Below are 22454 nucleotides of genomic sequence, written 5' to 3'. Positions count from 1 at the left end.
AAGTTGGTACAGCCACTCTGGAAAACAGTGTGGAGGTCCCTTAAAAAGTTATAAATTGAGCTACCCTATGACCCAGCCATTGCAGTACTGGGTGTTTACCCCAAAGATACCGATGTAGTGAAGAGAAGGGCCATATGCACCCCAAGGTTCATAGCAGCATTGTCTACAATAGCTAAATCATGAAAGGAGCCGAGATCCCCTTCAACAGATGAATGGATTAAGAAGTTGTGGTCCTTATATACAATGGAATATTACTCAGCTATCAGAAAGAACGAATTCTCAACATTTGCTGCAACATGGACGGCACTGGAGGAGATAATGCTAAGTGAAATAAGTCAAGCAGAGAAAGACAATTATCATATGATTCTCTCATCTATGGAACATAAGAACTAGGAAGATCGGTAGGGGAAGAAAAGGATAAAGAAGGGGTGGCGTAATCGGAAGGGGGAATGAAGCATGAGACACTATGGACTATGAGAAACAAACTGAGGGCCTCAGAGGGGAGGGGCGTGGGGAAATAGACAGACTGGTGATGGGTAGTAAGGAAGGCACGCATTGCATGGTGCACTGGGTGTTATACGCAACTAATGAATAATCGAACTTTACATCGGAAACTGGGGATGTACTGTATGGTGACTAACATAATATAATAAAAAACATTAAAATAAAAAAAGAATTTTTAGATATTAAGAAACCAATTCACCATTTACAGTTTTTAAAATTCCCTCTATACACTCCAACAAAAGTATATCACATTGCAGAAAAATGCACCAGCGTCAACATCTAGGAAGCCGATAGGGTTAACATTTATTCTATGTGGAAAAGACACGGCACCCAGCTACATCTTAGGGCATGAAGATCAAGTTGCACACAAAAGTATTTGGTTTTTGCAATATATTCAAAGGTGCACCCATTTGCTTCGTTTCGTATTCTAAGGATAACATGTCAGTGGTAGTAAGAGTAAGTGTGATCATATTATAGAATTATCATCAATAAAAACAAAATTGCCATAAACAGTATCCTTACACCTAGAACCAGTTAGCAAGCACCTGTAATCATTCTCCTTTATTATTCTCATTTTCTTAGTGGAGAATAGATAACAACCTAATGTGTACCAGGTTAAGTGTCTCTTCCCTAAAGTTAAATATTTTTTTCTATAATTGCCCCTAATGAATGCATATTTGACATCTTATGAAATGTTTTTCTCCTTTGCATGAGCAGATCTATTGGTGTTTTTCACCTTGTTCAAGCAAAAATGAAAAAGAATGCTAAGTAATTTCACTGCAGAGCTAGCCTTTTTCTTTTTCTGGGTCTTACCTGGAAGAATGCATCTTTCTAGAAAATACTTGCTAGAAAGTATTTTACCTTCAATTAACATAAATAGGAAATGGGAAAGATTAAATGATTATGTGGCTTATCTCTGATTTTCATTATGTTTAAAAAGCAACTCCTATTTTTTTCTAACCTATTGATTTCTCTCCTCTACATAGCTTAAAAAAAAAAAAAGGTCACCTACATCCAAACAATATCATGTTCCCCCACAGCCAAACTTTAAAAAAGAAAAAGAATCATCATTGAATAATTGATTCAACTTTTCTGCTCTAACAGGCAAATGTAATACAAAAGGCAGCAAAATCTATATGGTTCCATTATTATTAATTTGAACATGAATGGAAATGTCCCAATTCCAAAGCTAGCTTGAACTGTAAAAATAATACACTGTGCTCTAAGTTATTTTCTTCCTAATTATATGGAGAAATCATTAAAAATGATAATTTGTTTCACTCAAAATGACATTGTAAAGCTTGTAGAAATATAAAAGCATAATCATTACATGTATGTGTGTATGTGTGTATATATATATATATTTCATTTTTTTAACATAGTACATACTACAAAGATTTTAAGGAGATTCACTTTAATCTTAGAATTCCTATTGATAAAAAGGATAACTACCAAAATATAAACATATGAGTATAAACAAACCAACCAATTAATCTACCAAAGGAACACTATCTATTAATTTCATTATTGGTTACGTAGATTGCATTATGAACAGTTTTTTCAGTTGCAAAAATGTCCCATTAACAATGAGCATTATTTATTTGAAAAAAGAGAGATAAGACAATCTATATCTAGGGAAAAAACTGAGTAAGAATCTTTTTAATTTTATTTTCTTTTCTTTTATATATATGTGTGTGTGTATATATACATATATTTTAAGATTTTATTTATTTATTTCAGAGAGACACAGAGAGACAGCATGAGTTGGGGGGAAGAGCAGAGAGGCTGAGAATCCCAAGCAGACTCCATACTGAGTGCAGAGCCCATCACAGGGCTCAATCCCAGGACCATGAGATCATGACCTGAGCCAAAATCAAGAGCTGTACATTTAACTGACTGAGCCACCCAGGTGCCCATTAGGTTGATTTAAAGTAATAACTTTATTCTGTTAAAGAACACAGTAATATATGATGTTGGTAAAAGCATGATATTGGACCAAAACCTAATGTGCCATGCCCTCCAGGAAATTACTTCAAACTGTATTTCTATTCTCAAATTTACTCACTTGTTAATTTCTGTCTATTTGCCTTTAAAAGCTTTCTTTTTAGTAACACTATAGCTTTTTCTCTCACTTTTATAACTTCTAATTTGTCAACTGTAATAAATTTAAAACCCTGACTTTCAGTCTCTCTCATCTTTGAATATTCATACTCCATTGCTAATAAATCAATTTCTCTAAGACAGTGTTTTTGGCTTGCCAATCATAAATGTGTTTGTGGGGGAGTCAGAGATGAGGAAGTCAAACCATCACTGGGACACACTTCTACCATCCAAACCATTTTGCCTTCCCTCAGGGTTCCCTGGGCCATGCTCTTTTGCCAACCTAGAGACCCTGAATTTGTCAAGGGTAATTCTTATTTAGGAACAAGGAAACTTATAGTTACTTACTTAGGCCCATTTCTGTTAGAAACAATAACAGACTTCAAATATAAATATTATAGTATTGATATTATAACATGTAGCTTAATATATATTAAATAATCAAATCCATTGTATTTAATGCATAAATAAAGAGCAATTCACTTACTATCTTCTTGAAAAACAACTCTACACAACTTTTATAAATCTGACACATCAGGCAATAACATTTTTTTTCATTTTTTATCCTAGCCATATGTGGTATTCTGATTTTTGTCCATCACATTTCAGTAACTAGATTTTTATGAAGCAAGAAAGTTGTAAATAGCAAGCCCTAACTGGATCAAGTCCAGCAGACATTAGCTACTGTTTCCCAGAAGGGCCTCCCATTAGGTATTAATAAGGTAGTATTTTTACCAGCTAGCTAAGTGAGAGATCATCTGCAAAATCAAGGGGACACTGCCAAACTTTCATTTATTTTTAAATAAAAATTATATCATTTTTATGACAAACAAAAATACTACATGCTCATTTAAAAGAAAAGAAGAAAGTAAGATGGTAGAGATAGACAAAGATGAGAAAGAGAGTGGGGGCTCAGCAGGCACTATGAAAAAGAAAGTGAACAATCATTGAAACCACTGTTTGGATGATTAACTTTAATCTCTGCAGAAACATACTTATGTATTTAAAATAGAATCATTCATACACACTGAGTTTTATCATTTCATTTAGCATGATCATTATTATTAATGCTTATTTTTATCATTTAAAAAGCAATTGTGGGAATCTTTCTAAATAAATATGTGAATCCATACCTACTTTCTATTGGCTGCAAAGTATGCCATAGCTTGGCTATACCATGATTTATTTAACCAATCCTTTTTCACTGAACATTTATGTTGTTTCAATAATTTTTATTATAAATCATGATTTAGTTAATATACTTTGTTATGCATCCACCCTTATAAATTTGTCTGAAAATTTGTTTTGAAAAAGTGGCAGAATTAAATGAAGAAATTACAAATTAACCATGCTATATAGGAATTACACTTTTAATCATCTCTGACTTTCCATATATTCCTTTGCCTAGGAAGTATCTTCTATCTCTGATGACCAAAATAGTCCCTGTTCACCAATTACAACTTTAGGGAAAGGTAATTGTTCTTTTCTCCATGGTTTTAGAGCTCTTTAACTTTACTCTATTATCCTTTTATAACACTAAATTACCACTACCTGTTTACATGTTATGGCAGAGAGTCTAACTATTGAGCCCATTTTCCCTCCTATGTGGACACACAGCCAACATTCCCCAGCCTCCCCTGTGGTTGAATGGGTCTTGTAACTGAGAATGGAAACGATATGAGCCAAACCCAGGCCTAGTGATTCTTCACGCTCTTTCTCTCAATACAGCCATTCTGGGAGCCATGTTGAAAACAGCAAGGGATGGGAGGGCACCTGGGTAGCTCAGTTGGTTAAGTGTCCAACTCTGGATTTCATCTTAGGTCATGATCTCAGGGTTGTGAGATCAAAGGCTTGCATAAAACTCCATGCTAGGTATAGAGCCTGCTCAAGATTCTCTCTCTCCCTCGCCCTCTGCGCCCCACCACCTGCCAAAAGAGGAAAAAAAAGAAAAAAGAAAACACGGCAAAAACAAAAAGACAGTAACATGGGTGTACGAATCACTACTTGGAGGAGAGCCACTGACTAATAAGGTATATATATTGCATAATTTACATGAAAGAAAAACAACTCTATTTTGCTAAACTGTTGGGATTTGGGACCTATTATACCCGATTGCGCTATTTTTACTAATGCACCTCGTTCTTTCCCCTTTAGTCTATGAAGACTCACCAATGCATTCTGCCTCAACCTAAAGCCTGGTACTGTTCATTCAATCAGTGAGCAAGTTGGAAAAGATAAAAGAAAATTTTCAGACAATCTAGTTCTATGGAAAGACTGATGAACAGAGGAATTAAAATAGAAGTTTTCCCCATCTCAGAGATGAGTAAAAGTGTCCATTGTGGTATTTAAAAAAAATGAAAAACCTCTAGTTTATTAACTAGAATTTAAATAAAAAACTTAAACAAAATACTGTTTTGTATACTTGAAATTTGCTAAGAGAGTATATCACCAATATTCTCACCATAAGGAATAAAAATATTTGAGGTGATAGGTATGCTAATTAGTTTCATTGTGGTTATCATTACAAAACATACACATATATCAAAAAACCACATTGTACACCATAAATCTATAAAATGCTTATTTGTCAATTATACCTCAATAAAGCTGGAAACTGAATGAATGAATGAATGACTATCATATGCCAATGCACATAAATATTACAGTGGATGCCCATTACACATCCTCCTATAACGTTCCATATAAGAAAAAGAAACACAGCTTATAAACAATGACTCAAGAATTCTTTTTAAAAAAATATATCCTGGGGCGCCTGGGTGGCGCAGTCGTTGGGTGTCTGCTTTCGGCTCAGGGCATGATCCCAGCGTTCTGGGATCGAGCCCCGCATCGGGATGATCTGCTGGGAGTCTGCTTCTTCCTCTCCCACTCCCCCTGCTTGTGTTCCCTCTCTCGCTGGCTGTCTCTATGTCAAATAAATAAATAAAATCTTTAAAAAAATATATATATATATATCCTAAGGAAGGATAGATATATTATGTCCAAAGTTTTACCTACATAGATGATTAGTGTTATGTGTTTATACATGGAAGTAAAAATGTATATTCTTTCCCTCTCTCTGTATATACATACATGCACACACAGTAAATGCTATAAACTGTGTTAGGTACAAAGAAAACTGCAGCAATTACAAATTTCCTATACAAAAGTATGTAATGATATGGAAGATGTTCATATAATAATCTAATGAGAAAAAGGGATCGTGAAACAAATGTTACAAAATAAGTCCATTTCTATAAAAAAATGACATCTGTGATGTATAAGCACATGTCACAGTGAAGATTGGCAGTGGTTCATTGGTTTAGAGGATCTTTAACGTTCTTTCCTTAGCATTATCTGTATTTTCTAAATCAGTTCATCACCTCATAAGGTGATTTCAGCCACATATTAATCAGAAATCAGCTTCAGTGAAGACAAACACAACTCTCTGTGACAGTGACAGGTACAAAGTAAAGTAGTATTGCTGGGGGCATGAAAACAGAGGGATCAGTGCTGGGTGGAGTTCCTGAAGGAAGGAAAGCCTCTCAATGCACCCCACTGTTCATAACAGCATTGTCCACAATAGCTAAATTGTGGAAGGAGCCGAGATGCCCTTCAACAGATGAATGGATAAAGAAGATGTGGTCCATATATGCAATGGAATATTACTCAGCCATCAGAAAGAACAATTACCCAACATTTGCAGCAACATGGATGGGACTGGAGGAGATTATGCTAAGTGAAATAAGTCAAGCAGAGAAAGACAATTATCATATAGTTTCACTCATTTATGGAACATAAGAAAGCAGGAAGATCAGTAGGAGAAGGAAGGGAAGAATGAAGGGGGGGTAAACAGAAGGGGGAATGAACCACGAGAGACTACGGACTCTGGGAAACTAACTGAGGGCTTCAAAGGGGATGGGGGTGGGGACTGGGATAGTCCCCTGGGACTGCCGGTGATGGGTATTAAGGAGGGCACATATTGCATGGTGCACTGGGTATTATATGCAAATAATGAATCATGGAACACTACACCAAAAACTAAGGATATACTGTATGGTGACTAAAATAACATAATAACAAATCATTATTAAAAAATGTACATAAGATGAAAAGCAGGTAGATTGCCCATAAGGAATTATGTTTTTTGTTGTTTTTTTTCCAGCAGGAAAGTTTTTCCCAGGAGCTTCACTACAACTTGCAGCTAAGGAAAACATTTAGTGCTGAGCAAGGACAAGTAGCAAAGTTCTTGGTTTCTTTTTAGGAAAAAGCAAATTCTTAGATTAGTATAAAATGTTTTCCTTTTTTTCCCCCCACAATCATCCTTACAAAACATTCTACCCCTCTATTAAGCAGTGCTATTCTTACATACAGTAAGAGGTTGTTTGGCACATGTTACAGTCATAAATGTTTCCTGGAAACAACTGGCCCAGCATTTAAAGTGTTCACTAGGGTAATAAAATAATATTGAAATATGAAATTATTTCCTTCTACATTAAGAATGAGTTTCCTCATTAAAAGTATTTAAAAGGCCTTCATCTTGCAATGGGTCTAGTAATAGCCTTAGTTTGAGCTTTAAGTAGGAAATCCCATTCCCCTACCTCTGTCTGCCTACACTGCCAAAAAAAAAAAAAAAAACAGAAAGAATTCTTTGTTAACAAAAGCAACAATTTGGGTGCAGCTGCTTTGGGAAGCCCTTTGTAAAGGCACATTTCAAGTGGAACAATGGTCATTTTATTTATTTTATTTTGGGATTGTATTTATTTATTTGAGAGAGAGAGCATGCACACAAGTTGGGGAGGGGAAGGGAGAGGGAGAAACAGATGCCCTGCTTAGTGTGGGCCCTGCACAGGTTCAATTTCAGGACCCCGAGATCATGACCTGAGCAGAAGTCAGATGCTTTACCAACTGAGCCATCCAGGCACCCCAACAATGGTCATTTTAAAGAAGCCCCTTACACAGCCCAACATTCAGTATAAATTATTCCTAATTTACACAATGATAAACTCTAGGCATTTGATATATTATCACCCATACAATTCATCAAGTTTGCAAAAATATACCCACTTCACCCACCCCCCTACCCCCCATCCAGCATAAAGGGAAAGATAGCTTGAGGTAGGGATCTACACTAATTTTCTAGCAGTAGCTGACAGGTTGGGTCTCTGGTAAGGAGGGATTTAAAAGAATCCAATGGGAAAGTTGATGACAAGAAGTTCTGATGAAGTATATAAGTGGTCCCCTTAAAAAGAACATAAAATATGGATATTCATGTCCCATTTAATCATCCAGAGAAGGCTTCCACTGCAGAGGAACCTCTCAATCATCAGATGAACAAAATTATCTGTCCTATAGCTGTTAGTCTCTATTTTCAGGAAATCCAAGTGTCTGTTCAATGGTAAAGATGTAGTAGGCCAAGATAATATAAGAGACTATGCCTAGGTTTGACGGCATAAACTTCTCACCATAGTTGAAATGGTTACACCCAACCAGCTTGCCAATAGCAGAAGACAACACAAAGCCATTCATATCAATCAGCCAGTTGATTCTACTGGACTCCTTTTATCACCATGGGGAAATACGTTTTTTACAGGAAGAGACACATCTGGAATCTGACTTCTCTCATCACAATTCTGTCATCACCACAACTTGAAGGCTTACAAAATCCTTATTTTCCTTGGATTTTGACATAACCTTACCTCAGAAAAGGGGAAGTAATTTGTAACAAAATAAATGTGTCCATGGGTTCACCAAAAATCCACCAGTCTCAACATCTAGAAGCAGCAGACTTGGTAGAATGGAATAATTTCTAAAGGCTGCTATAGCATCTTTTGGGATACAAAATCTTGTGGATCTGTGATGATGTCCCATTGGATGTTGTAGATTTTGCACCAATATCCAATGCTTGATGTCATCTCTCCTACAGACAGAATGCACAGGTCCAGAAACTAAGGAAGATAGCAAGAGTGGCCTCTTTCAGCAAATAGGTAGAAGAACATTAGTTTCCACAGAAGAAATGCTTCCACTAGACAACACAATCTCTGTTAAATTGGAAACCCAGTATGCCCTCTGGCTATCATAAACTCCTGAAGCTATTAAACATACTGGCAGAAAAAGGGACTACGATAATGGTTGAGGTGATTGATGTTATTTAACAATAGGAAATCAGATTGCTGCCACACAACGGAAGCAAGAAGAACTATTTCTGGAACCTAGACATTCCTCTAGATTGCCTCACTTCTGTAAAAGGCCGGGTAACAGAATGATGAAGCAATACAATCAAGGCAGAAGCAATCAAAGGCTCATACCCCAGGAGTATATCACCAGATAAAGAATACTACAGCCTAGTCACTGACAGAGCTTAGAATACACATTGAATGGATGTAGCTAAAAGAATATAAAATTGTCATTTAAGGTCTCGTGAGAAGTTATGTAAGTATGGGACTATGGCAACTATATTTTATGTTAATTAAGAATTTCTTTCCCCACACTTTTTTTTAGATTTTCTTATATAAAGAGTACTAAGGTTTGCTAATATTTTAGATTTTGTTTGGGAATACAACTAAACCGACATTAATTGATGAGGCTATGGATTCATGTATCCCTTGTATTGAGACACATATAGGCTATGCTAGGTAATGGGATTCAGGTATCCCTTGTATTGAGACACATATTTTTCATCTGGAAAAGATAAGATGCTGAGAATAAAGAGCAGTGGAATGCAGGAAATTTTCAATTTCTTCCTGCAGATCCACACTCTACTCTCTTTCTCAAATTATGTCCAAGGAGGCTGACCTGTATGGGCTATATCTGCGCACTTCCTCTCTGGTGTCAGATTGGATCTGGCCAGTGGGAGGAACCAGTAAGAGTTTGGAGGGTGGCATAGTATAAAGTCAAGTTATCTACTCCCTTGGTTCTTCCTTGGGTAGTGGCCATCACCTGTCCCCAATCCAAAGGCCACAGTCTCTGTCAGGTGGCCCTCCGCAAAAAGGTATTTCTTATGAGTTCATATAATTGCTTCCTCCCTTTCCATTTAAAGACTAGGAGTAGTGATGATTTAACTCCTGATTACTAGTCCAGTGTACAACCAACCATTCCTTATTGGTTTATCTAAACTCTGTCAACTCCTGTGTGAATAGTTCTTGTATTATACTTTCCTTGACTACTTGCTTGAAATGTGCCATCTGTTTCCTGCTGATAAAAATTTTTAGAAAGGTATGTGAGAGCTGTAGTGGATAGCCAACTTACATGATAAAGTTTACAGTTAAACCACTCTAACAAGCACTTAACCCATCATTTTTTCTGTATTCAATTCTACTTTTCAATTTAACTCCTTAATATGCTTTCCTATAAGTCTTCAACATTTTGGGAAGTCATATTCTTCAAACAATTAAATAAATAACTACATATCTGTAATATATTACGATTATTTGTTGATTAATAGAGGTATTATAGCAAACCAAAAATAAAAAATTTAGAGTAAAAAAAAAGAACAATTCTAATATTTTCTTTTTCCATCCCAATAAAGTACCTTTTGCATCCCTTGGGTGCATATAGAACATTCTGGAAATCACTGTCAATAAATCAATCATAACATGCATTTCTCCTTGTCTCAAGACATTTTTCTGTCAAAAATAGTTGTTTGTTGACATTGTTGGTTGGTTGGCTGTTATACAGATACTATTTCATTTCAGTATTCACCTCTCGATGCTGAGCATGGGTTAAACTTCTTACTGATTATCCTTAATGGCATAATATCAAGAAAAAGAGAAAGTTAATGGATGGGTTTTCTTAGGGCAAAAACATGGATTAGGTTCAAGTAGTAGATGTGATAATAACATTGTCACATTTCATGGAATCAGGAGTGTTAAGATATTGTATATACATGTGTATTCTGATTTGTGGTGGTTAAAGTGGGGTTGGGCAGTATACAAAAACTGGAAAAGGAAGTTCAGAATGGTGGGACACATAGAGTGGAATCATGAAAGTACAATTTACTTGTTTTATTCTAAATATTAATCAGAATGTATTCCTTCATGTCAAAATACTGCCAGTTTCTATGATACTAAAAACATCATGAGGTTAATGAAGGTCTGTAAAGTTTACATTTCTGAATGATCAGATATAATTCTGAAAGAAAGCTTGCATATTTCACCAGAAAACTTATAAAAATGAAATTATATCAGTTCTTCAATTTAGCTGTCCAGTAATGGACTCAGATTTCCTATTACCTAAATGGTTGCTTGATCTTTAAATCAAGTCCTTTTCAGAAGCTCCAGCAATAATTGCAGGGTATCAAAATAAATGATATAAATTTGCTACAAGGGGCACCATCATGTGAAATGTAGCATTTTGATAATTATTTTTTCATAGAGAAAATTTCTACTGGAAGAAAAAAAAAAAGTCCAATGTTCTACCCAAACTGAAAGCTAACCTCAGCCATCACGTACTAATCACTACCTGCCTCCTACCGCCACCCCTTATGTTTATGTTTTGGGCATTCCAACATTTTATTGGCCATCTGTATAAACCAGCTGCTGATCTTTGTATTTATTCACAGTTATTATAAATCTTATTGCTTAACATTAACTTATACTGAGTTTTGAATTTTCTACTGCCTCTGGGCATTTTCTGTTAATTAATAATAAAAGCAACTAGGATACTAATAATGTACTATAATAAAGGATGACTTTATATAACAGTTAAAAAAATAAACTGATTGTGTTAGTTGAATAATGTAAATATGTCATTAAAATTTCAGAAATCCATCATATACATATACATCTGCCCTTTTTAAAGTATCCAAATATCCCAGAAACTCAACCATTCAAAACACTCAAGACCTAAGTCAATACTCATTTAATAAGCATTTACTGTCTGTGCCAAAGATATATGATAATTCTAAAATTTAAATGTCATAAAAATCAAGATGTTCAACCATCAATAAGGTACATGTTTAAATGAAAATAATCTTTCTTAAAACTCATCAGAACTACATGAAATATTGTCAAATATACTCTGGCTTTTATTATCTAAGCCTTGTTTTTATTTGTTTTGTCTTTTAAAGGGAATTTTGGTTACATCATAAGGTTAAAGGCATATTGTGGGTACTCACTCACCTAGACAAGCTACAGATTAAATTAGTGAACCAATATAAAATAACAGTCTTTTAAGTCTGAGGATAAACAATAACCTCTTCCTTCTTCTTTCTTTATAGTTTCCTCTTAAAATCCTTAACATTCTACCTGACTATATAATAAATATGTATATGTATGTATATAAACACATATATATGCTTATATTTATGCAAAAAGTTATATAAACACATACACATAAATATACACAGAATTCCTTGTGGTAATATTTAAAATATCTTTATTGATATTACTTTTTCTTTCACATTTGATGATCTTCACGTTTTCATAACTACATATGAAACTGTTTAATTTTCATTATGTACGCATTGATAATTTAAATCCTGTACTACTTAAAACCTATCATGATAGGTTAAAATTTATTTACAGTGATTATGCACTCGAACTTGATTTTCAGGGTAACTATGAACCTTTTGAGGAATAATTTTTTAATTTATTTTAACCTGAAGAAAAAAGCAGTTTACTCTGTCGTAGTTGCCTGCCGCTGTTTAGTAATAGATCTGGCTTTCTATAGGAGTGAGTAGTAGTAGTCACTTTAGGAAAAAGCTTTAAAATCTCTTTATATTAGGGGTTTTGTCATCCAATAGGTAATTCCATTGCAATTCATGGTCAATAGCTCTTTATTCATTGCTACTGGGAGGGGACAACTAATTTAGCATCTATCATTATATTGCTATATTTTCAGTTATTTTATATTTACTCTTCTGCATCACTGAACTAATTGGAATTATTTTCTTATTTTATAGCACACCTAGGTAAAAACACTCCAGTGATTTCGAAATGAGTTGCTTTTTTTTAAGTGCAGCTATAAGATGAGTGTTCTTTTAGAAGTGACCTTTCAGATTGCCTATTGATCATATGTTAGTTCGTCTTCCATTGCAGCATACTAAAAACATTTCACTGCCCCTTAGAACTTGTTTCCTTCCAGCACTATTTCTACACTCTGGCCCCATTTTTCCTATGTACTGTCCTATTTCATGAACTCTCCAATGAGAGACCAGTTGGGTGAAAAGACTGACAGGTACATGCGTGGCCATACTGACTTGCATTCATCAAAACCCACCCCCCATATCTTCTCAAATTATAGACTCACAATATCTCACGATTGGAAATTTAGGTGTTTTGCCTGAATGCACACAAGAGTTTTGAATAGAGAATTGCTTAGAGCTGGAGTATCTCTCTTTGCATTAGCTATTTAGAAAATAAAGTTGAGTTTACTGTGCAAGTTAGTCGTGTAAATCATCCATGATCTTACCAAGTGTTTAATACAATTTAAAGTGTAAACGTATTTGTCTCAGGAAAAACAGACTGTTGGGAGAATAGAAAAGGTAGAGTAATGCAGTAAAGTTCCTTTTCATATTAAGTATCACACCAGACTAAACAGAATCACATGATAGCAGCAACTTGCTATTCCCTTGCCTATTAACTGACATAATTTGTTCACTCATTGAAAAGTCATCAGGGATCCTCAGCTTAAGATGCTGAAGAAGGTACATTATCTCTCTTGTAACAAAGCATCTGGGACCATTACATAAAGTCATTCTTCTCATATAAAAAGGTGCTCCTAAGACTTTAAACCAAGCTATACATGGAGGTCCAAGGCAGAATTAAACATTTTGTTTTCATGGCAATCATTTTGTGAAACTCCGTTCATATTGGTCATCTTTTAACCATATAGAATAGCAAAAAGGAAGTGAGGAAGATGAAACCAAACTTTGTCAAAATGAACTGCAAAACGTTCAGTGTGATGCATTCCTTTTAGAATATAACTAAGGAATTCCTTGATCAACAAAAATTTGTTCTCCTTAGAGTTTTCCCATTTCCTCCTATTTTTTCCTCAGCTAATGTAAATTATTGAGATCTTCTCTTTGTCCTGTCAGATGCCAGTGACTTACCAAGGCAGTTTGTAGCCTTCTTTCCTACATGCAAATTATCTACTTCATGCAGATTTCATTTTTCAAGTTTGGGACAATATTTCATGAAACAATTTCAAATTCTATTCTCATGTGTATTACATGTTTAGTTATAATTGTTCAGATGTAATTGAGTGTTTACCTGTTATAAGTGTTGGACATGATGGAATTGTCTTTCACGTTCATGCCAATTCAATTCAACAAGCATTTATTTTCTTCTATACGCCAGGCTCTATTTGTGATTCTTGGCATATATCAGTGAACAATAGAGAAAAAAATTCCTACTCTGGTGTTCTTAGATCTTATAATATACATTCCCTAGTACTGCTCCACACACCAACAGTTTCCATTTCCTTCTATGTTATTCATTCGTACTAGTACCACTAGAAAGTTTTCAATGAACACTTGTGCCTTATGTCCAATAGAAATGGTAAACAAACAAGACTAACTTAAATGATGTATTATTTAAATATAATACGCTTATGTGTGCAGTCCAATTTTTTTACAAATGTATATACGTTTAACCACCATTTCAATCTGAAAGCCGAATATCCATTATTCTCAAAGTCCCCATGTTTGTTTCCAGTCACATAACTGCTTGGACTTGTTCATATGTTTTCTGTCACTATAGTCTAGATTTGTTTTTATAGCATTTGCATGAATAAAATAATATAGTATGTATTCTTTTGTGTCTGACTTATTTCCCTCAGTGTATCAAAATTCATCTATATTATTGAATATATCAGTAGCCATTTTTCTTGAGTAAACACCTAGAAATGAAATTGCTGGATGGTCTGGTAAGTATATTTTCAACTTTATAGGAAATTGCAAACTTTCCTCTAAATCACATTTCTACCATCAATGCATGACAGACCTAGTTGCTCCACATCCTTGCCATTACTAGATACTGTTATCCATTCTGATTTGGTCCTAAAAATGCGTACATAGTGATATCTCATCATAGTTTTTTTTTAAGGGTAAAAGTATATTATTCAATAGTTTTCTATAGATTTATAACTTGTAACTACTTAGACAAATGATATGGTGTCTATCTTTGTTATCTTGATCTCCATCTGACAAACCTTTGGAGGTGAGCCTATACTGAGGCATTGTAGGGGCATTAACAGGCAAACAGTTACTTTCGATCCCCTACACCATTCTAGAGAGGACTTTATAGAAACACACCTTGGGGTCCCTGGATGGCTCAACCTATCTTACTCTTGCTTTTTGGCTCAGCTCATCATTTCATGGGTTGGACATAAGCCGGCATTAAGCTCCACACTCAGCATGGAGTCTGCTTAAAGATTCTCTCCATCTGCACGTCCCCCAGCTTGCTCACTCTCTCTCTCTCAAATAAATAAATTAAATAAATCATTAAAAAAAGAAAGAAAGACAAAAGAAATTCACCTTAATNTAAGCTCCACACTCAGCATGGAGTCTGCTTAAAGATTCTCTCCATCTGCACGTCCCCCAGCTTGCTCACTCTCTCTCTCTCAAATAAATAAATTAAATAAATCATTAAAAAAAGAAAGAAAGACAAAAGAAATTCACCTTACGTTAACCTGGAAGAAATTCTTTCTTTAGGTTGACATTATAGGTGCTGACCTATGTATCTCTGTGTATCAGTTAATCATGGTCCCATTTCTAATCTTCTTTGATCTCAGAAGTTTTTATGGATGTGCCCTCTTTTTTTCATGGTCCTTACTTGTAACAACAGATCTTTTCTTGTAGAACAATATCAAATACTGATTCACATTTCTTTTCGAATACGCTTCCTTTCTATATGTAGATCCAAGTCTTTGACATGTTCTCTTCCTCCTTTAGAAGAACTTCCAAATTTATTGTACAGTCTGCAAGCAATAAATTTCCTCAATTTTTGTTTGGGAAAATGATTANATTTTTGTGTGGGAAAATGATTATGTCTCTTTCACTATTGAAGGACAACTTCATTTGATACAGAATTCTACACTGGTAGTGGTGTTTTTTTTCTTTTCAATATTTTAATGATTTGACTCCACTCTTTTCTCATTTGCCTGGATTCTGATGAGCAGCTGGCTCTAATTCTTGCCATTCCTCTGTAAAGTTCCTCCCCTCTGGCTGCCCTCAAGGTTTCTATTTGTCTTTAATTTGCTGCAATTTTAATATGAGTTGCCTAGGTGTGTGGTTTTGATGTTTATCCCATTTGTGTTTTCTGAGCTTCTGGGATCTGTGATTTGAGGAAATAAATCATTATATTTTCAACTATTTCATCTGCTCATTTTCCCTTTCTTCTTCTGTTATCACAATTACATAATGTACCTTTTACTTTGTCCCATAGGCTTGGGTGTTGTGTTTTGTTTTGTTTTCTTCTCCAATCTTTTTTCTCTTTGCATTTCAGTTTGTGTAATTTCTGCTACCTTATGTTCAAGTTTGCTGTTTCTTTCCTTGGTTATAGTAAATCTGCTATGAGCACATTGAGTGCATTCTTTCTTCTTTTACTATGATTTTAATTTCTAGTATTATCCTTTAATTTTTTCTCATAGTTTCCATATCTCTACTGACATTATCAATCTGCTGTTCCATGTTGCCTACCATTAGAGTCTGTAACATATTATAATTATTTTAAATTCCACAGCTGATACTTGCACCATCTGATCAATATCTGAGTCTGAGTCTGATAACGACTATGTTGCTTCACATTATGTTTCATATTGCTTTCTGGCATGCCTTGTAATTTTTCCTTGAAAAGGAAATTTGTACAGGGCAATAGATATTGAAGTATATAGGCCTTTACTGTGAAAATTCATGATAATCTGGCTAAAAGCTGGGTTGTCTGATGGTTACTCTATTCCATTAAAGTTATATATATTAATATAATTTTGATGCAATAAAATTCATCATTATTAAGATTATTTTTGACAAATGTTGACAGCATATAATTGCCACCAAATCAAAATATCGGCTACTTCCAGACCAATAAGTTTCATTGTGGTCATTTGCAGACAATCTTCTCCTTATACTATCAGCCCCTGATAATCACTGTAACTGTATTATGTTCCTATTTTTTTTTCTATCCTAGAATTTCATATTAATAGAATCTCACATCATTCAGTTTTCTGTGTTTTTTGTGTGTCTGGCTTCTCTCACTTAGTATGATGTTTTTGAGATTCAGTCATGTTCTTCCGCGTATCAATTTGTTCCCTTTTTATTAAATAGTATTACTCAATAAATACGTACCCAAATTTGTTTAATCCATTCACCAGTTAATGGGAATTTGATTGCTTCCAATTGCATGCTACAAGTAAAGCAGCTCTGAACATTTATACAAAGATCTTTGTGTGGATGTATTCTCTTGGTTAAATATTAAAGAATTAGATTGATAAAGCATAAGGTAAGTATATGACCAAATTTATAAGAAATTGCCAAACTATTTTCCAAAGTTTCTGTTATCTTTTTCCATCTCCACCAGCAATTACTAAGATTTCTAGTTGTTCTGCATTCTAGCCAGAACTTGGTATTTCTGGCCTTTGGCTTTAGCCATCCTAATAGATGTGTGTTCTTATTTTGGATTTAATTTGCATTTCCCTAATGCAATGATGTGGAGCATCTGTTTATATGCATATCTGCATCACATTATCTTCTTTGGTGAAGTGTCTGGTCAAATTTTTTGTCCATTTGTTCTACTTGGGTAGTCTATTATCTCTGTAAGTTATGAGTTCTTTATATATATTGGATAAAATCCATTATAAACTATATGTTCTGCAAATGTTTTCTGCCACTTTGTGCTATTGTTATTTTTTTCTTTTAAAAAACAGAATTTATAATTTTTATGAAGTTCAACTTTTCAATGTGTTTTTACTTTATGATTTGCTCATTTTTGTCCTGCCTGAGTAGACTTTATCTATCCCAAGCTACTGAACTTTCTCCTATATTTTCTTCTACAATTTTACTAGTTGTATTTATTACATACAGCTCTACAATCCATTTCAAATTAATTTTAAATAAATAAAAACTTATATTAAGATATATATATATATATATAGTTTATACGACCATATAGATAGATAGATACAAGTATCTGCATATGCATAGCCAGTTATTTTAGCACCATTTGTTGGAAAGACTATTCTATCTCTACTGAATTACTTTGCCATAGTTGTTTAAAATCAATTGACCAATAACTGTTTGTTTAAAGCAATAATAGTAGTAAGTTACTAAGTCATATAGCATATAGACAAGTGGAATGAATGAGAGAAATGTCACAAGGCTTAGGATGGAGGAATTGGTAATACTCTATTAAAGTTACTTATATATGAAGTGGTATAGCATAATTTCAAAGTACACTTAGATTAGTTTAAAATGTATGATTAGAGATTTCAACACCTCTCTTTCAATAACTGGTAGATCTAGCAGGCAGAAAATCAGTAAGGATATAGATGACCTGAATCCGAAATCAGTAGAATATAGAATCCTATGAATCAACTTAATCTAGTTGACATTTATAGAATACTCCACCTAATGACAGCAAAATACACATTCTTAAACTCACGTGGTAGACCGCAGAATACACATTGAAAGACACAGAATGCACCATAAACATAGTTTTTAGACCACAATGGAATTAAACTAAAAACAAAGATGTATGTAAACTGTATATGGAAAATTATAAAACTCTGATGAAATAAATCAGACATAAAGGAACAGGAAATGTTCCCTTTTTTTCATGGATTAGAAGACTCAATACTGGTAAAATATCAATTATTCCAAACCTGATCTATAAATCCAAAAAAATTCAATCAAAATCTCAAATACTATACATTCTACATTTGCAATCCTTCCTATCTATCTATTCCTTTCCAACTGTATAGCTAATTCACTTTATTTGATGGTCTACTCAGCAGGCAGTTACTGATTGTTTCCTATTGGATCCACATATTAGAAAGGAAATGATGGGGGCGCCTGGGTGGCACAGCGGTTGGGCGTCTGCCTTCGGCTCAGGGCATGATCCCCGCGTTATGGGATCGAGCCCCACATCAGGCTCCTCCACTATGAGCCTGCTTCTTCCTCTCCCACTCCCCCTGCTTGTGTTCCCTCTCTCGCTGGCTGTCTCTGTCTCTGTAGAATAAAAAAAAAAAAAAGAAAGAAAGGAAATGATGGAATTCATTAGATATAACTCTACTGATGGAGGTGGCTTCACTTTTCCACCTCCTAGATGCATCGTTTGTCATACTTCTGATGGTCAGGATCACTTGTTCCTTTAGTATTAAGTGGTGGGCCTGCCACATTAATTGTATGCATCGAAGGGGAAAGTGAGGACTGAATGGGCTTCAGGAACTAGTGGAGGCTCCAACAGCATTTACCTTGGTCTGTCATTTTTGGTTCCCCTACCTTGTCAACTAACCAAGAATTTTGATAGATTCATTCTAGAGCTGAATTATAAAATATGGTATCCACTAGCCACATGTGGCTATTTTAATTTAAATTAATTGAAATGAAGTAAAATTTTAGTCCTTCAGTTGCAACAGCCACATTTCAAGTACTCAAAATTCACACGGGGCTAATGGTTACTGTATTATTGGACAGTGAGAATTTTTAAACATTTCCATCACTGCAATGAGTTCTATGAAACAGCATTTTCTAGGTTCTTTATACTAATCCAAACAGACTTTTGTTATCCTGTCAAAGTTCCTTATAAACGTCAAAAATCCAAGCTTTACTAAGATCCTTAAATCTCTTCTTAGAAAAGTCTAATTCTGAAGAAACTTTCACAGTCTAATTGTTACTGTATTAGGCATATTTAAGGAAGATTTGGAGTATTGCCTTTTGTGATGAAGGAAGTGTCTTCCTTCCTAAAGGAATGATTACTAAATGATTACTAAAGATTCAAATTTCAGAATACTTCTGGAGAGATATTTCAATAATTTGATGATGTTAATGAACAGTGTACATTATCTCCCATGTTAGGTTTATCAAGATAAATACAGAAGCAAGGCTTTCCTTGATTCTGATTTATTTATAACATTTTCTTTTAACTAGGATCTGTTGCTGGATAGAAAATTATCTTCTCTTCCCTCCTACCATCATAGCACATCATCCACCTTCATACTATCTCTTGTATTTAGTGTCATGCCAAAGGTTCTGTGTTATTGTTTGCTTTTATTTATGTGTCCACCTGGCCCACTAGTTTCTGAACTATGCGAAAATGCCATAGGAGAATACCAAAACCTATACTAGGTTTCCCCGTAAAGCCTAACATATAATGCTTTGAATGGAGTGAGCACTTAATAAAAGTGCACTGAAATAATAACGTAACATTAATTTGACAAAAAAAAAATGTGTAATATGGCAAAATCTCTGTGAAAATAAAGACTTTTTAGAGTTATAAGAAACACAGGATATGATCTGCTGTGTGTTTTAAGGCTTTAAAAAGGACTTATTCATTTACTTTATTTATTTTCTTATGTATTTATTTCGAAGATATGGGCTATGTTCTCCCCAAATACCCCATGTTACACTGGGTAGACCTACTCGATTCTCTGATTCAGTTACAGCACCATTTGGTTCTCACACTAAGTAAGCTATGTCTTGCAATTTAATGCTTTTTTTTAAAGATTTTATTTATTTATTCGACAGAGATAGAGACAGCCAGTGAGAGAGGGAACACAAGCAGAGGGGAGTGGGAGGGGAAGAAGCAGGCTCATAGCGGAGGAGCCTGATGTGGGGCTCGATCCCATAACGCCGGGATCACGCCCTGAGCCAAAGGCAGACGCTTAACCGCTGTGCCACCCAGGCGCCCCTGCAATTTAATCTTTATCATTAATAAAAGTACTATTTTAGGCTGCAACTGCTAAATCCTTTCGTATTTTTCAATTTCTTAGAACTCATGTAGGGAAGAAGGTTGCAATTTCTTGGTATTCCTCATAGTCCTTGCCACCAAGGACTTGATATCTATGCTACTAAGTTTGGATTTATCCTGGAGGCAATAAGAAGTCATTAATAGTATTTGAACCACATGGTGTAAGTATAGTGTTTTATAACTAATCAGTAGCAGCAAAGGGAATGGTTATTTATGATAAAAATGAGAAGAATATCAGTTGAGAAAATATTACAAGATGACAAACATTTCTGTCTACACAAATCTTTAAGTCTCTGTATATGTAAGAGATGGGAAGGCTTTGAGTACCATTTCAGTTGTTATTTTTAATTGAGTTTGAGATTACTATAAGCCATTTCAATGACACTGCCCATAGTCAGTTGGAAAGATGGCATGCTTCTAATGAACTACCTCTGATCACAATAAGAGTATTTGTCTCTTTTCTCCACTCTATCAATTGTGATAGCTAGATATGTTTCAGAACCAGAAGCCAGAAGGGAAGTGTCATGTACTTAATACCAGGGAAGAGTCAGGGGAATGGGGGTTAGAGAGATGAAAAACACTATCCAGAACCTATGATTTTATTTTCTTAGAATATGCTATATAAATTCCATTGGAAGACTTAAAATTTTATTTTGACTTGTTTGTCCAAAGAAAATACATATTTTTATAAAAGTGATATCTAAAGAATAAATATAATATATAAATATATATATAATATATAAATATAAATATAATTCTTCCTTAATAATACATACAATAGATTCCTGTTCTTAGATCTGCGAAGAGCCTCAAATCATTATCTTACCTAGCACCATGCTAATAACATTATCAACCAAATTTTATAGATATGTTACTAGAATAAAGCCAATTATTGTAATCTACATATTTTATGGTTTGTAGGAACTGATAAATGCACTTTGAAAATGACAATATTTGGGGAACTTGGGTGGCTCATTCAGTTAAGTGCCTCCCTTTGGTTCAGGTCATGATCCCAAGGTCCTGAGATCAAGTCCTGTGTCAGGTGGTCTGCTCAGCAGGGAGTCTGATTCTCCCTCTCCTTCTGCCCCTTGCACCCACCTGTTCTCTCTCTCTCTCTCTCAAATAAATAAATAAGATCTTTAAAAAAAGAAAGAAAATGACAATATTCAAGTTATAAGTGTTTATGCTTAATTATTAAATCTTTCATAGGGTACAAAATCAGAACCATTTTATTAAATATTACAAATATTAAAGCCAGTGTATTTTAAATTATGTGAATTATTTAATTTCTTATGACTTATTCAGATGAAATTATGCAATTCTAAATTACCCTATAAATAATCCATATTATTCACTTTTTTGAAGTTTAATAAATGGAACATTTTTGGGTATAACACATGAAAAAACAGAACTGAATGAAGAAAAATAATTCTTTTTTCTTCTTGCAGAGAGCCCATATGCATTATGCATAATGAAAGAGATTTGAGGACAAGAATGAATTGGGGGTGGAATGCAAAAATGCAAAAATTAGCTTATTTTTGGCAATCATTTGAAAGTAAATATTAAATCAAACCTTTTAAAATAGGGATTTTGACTCTTCTTTGCTCCATAGATCCCTTTGGTATTCTAGTTAAGCTCTTCTAGCTCTTTTCAGGNCTAGTGAAGCTCTTCTAGCTCTTTTCAGATTAATGTTTTAAACAGAAAAATATGTAGGATTACAATAGAAACCAATTCTATTAAAATATAATAAAATGTTCATAAAAATGTGTGAGGCAGTAACATGGATTCCTCTCAGCTAACACATCATGTAACATGATCTAGTAGCAAACCTAGTATCTCCAATATTTATGAAGTAGTGATGAGACTAAATGATACTTAAAGATATTAGAACATCTAGACAATACGCTGACAAATGAAGAAATCAAAAAAGAACAGCCACTGAAAATGTCA

At 34.4% G+C, this 22454-nt stretch overlaps 1 protein-coding gene across 2 annotated transcripts in view; it reads right to left on the bottom strand.

Moving 5' to 3' along the window:
- GALNT13 (polypeptide N-acetylgalactosaminyltransferase 13) overlaps window positions 1-22454 on the bottom strand; it is a 522090-nt gene that overhangs the window by 299643 nt on the left and 199993 nt on the right. The window lies entirely within an intron of this gene.

Source organism: Ailuropoda melanoleuca, chromosome 2 (genome assembly GCF_002007445.2).
Source record: "Ailuropoda melanoleuca isolate Jingjing chromosome 2, ASM200744v2, whole genome shotgun sequence".
In the NCBI taxonomy this organism is placed as follows: Eukaryota; Metazoa; Chordata; class Mammalia; order Carnivora; family Ursidae; genus Ailuropoda; species Ailuropoda melanoleuca.
Note: the sequence above shows the minus strand (reverse complement) of the source record. Positions and strands in the feature narration are given on the sequence as shown.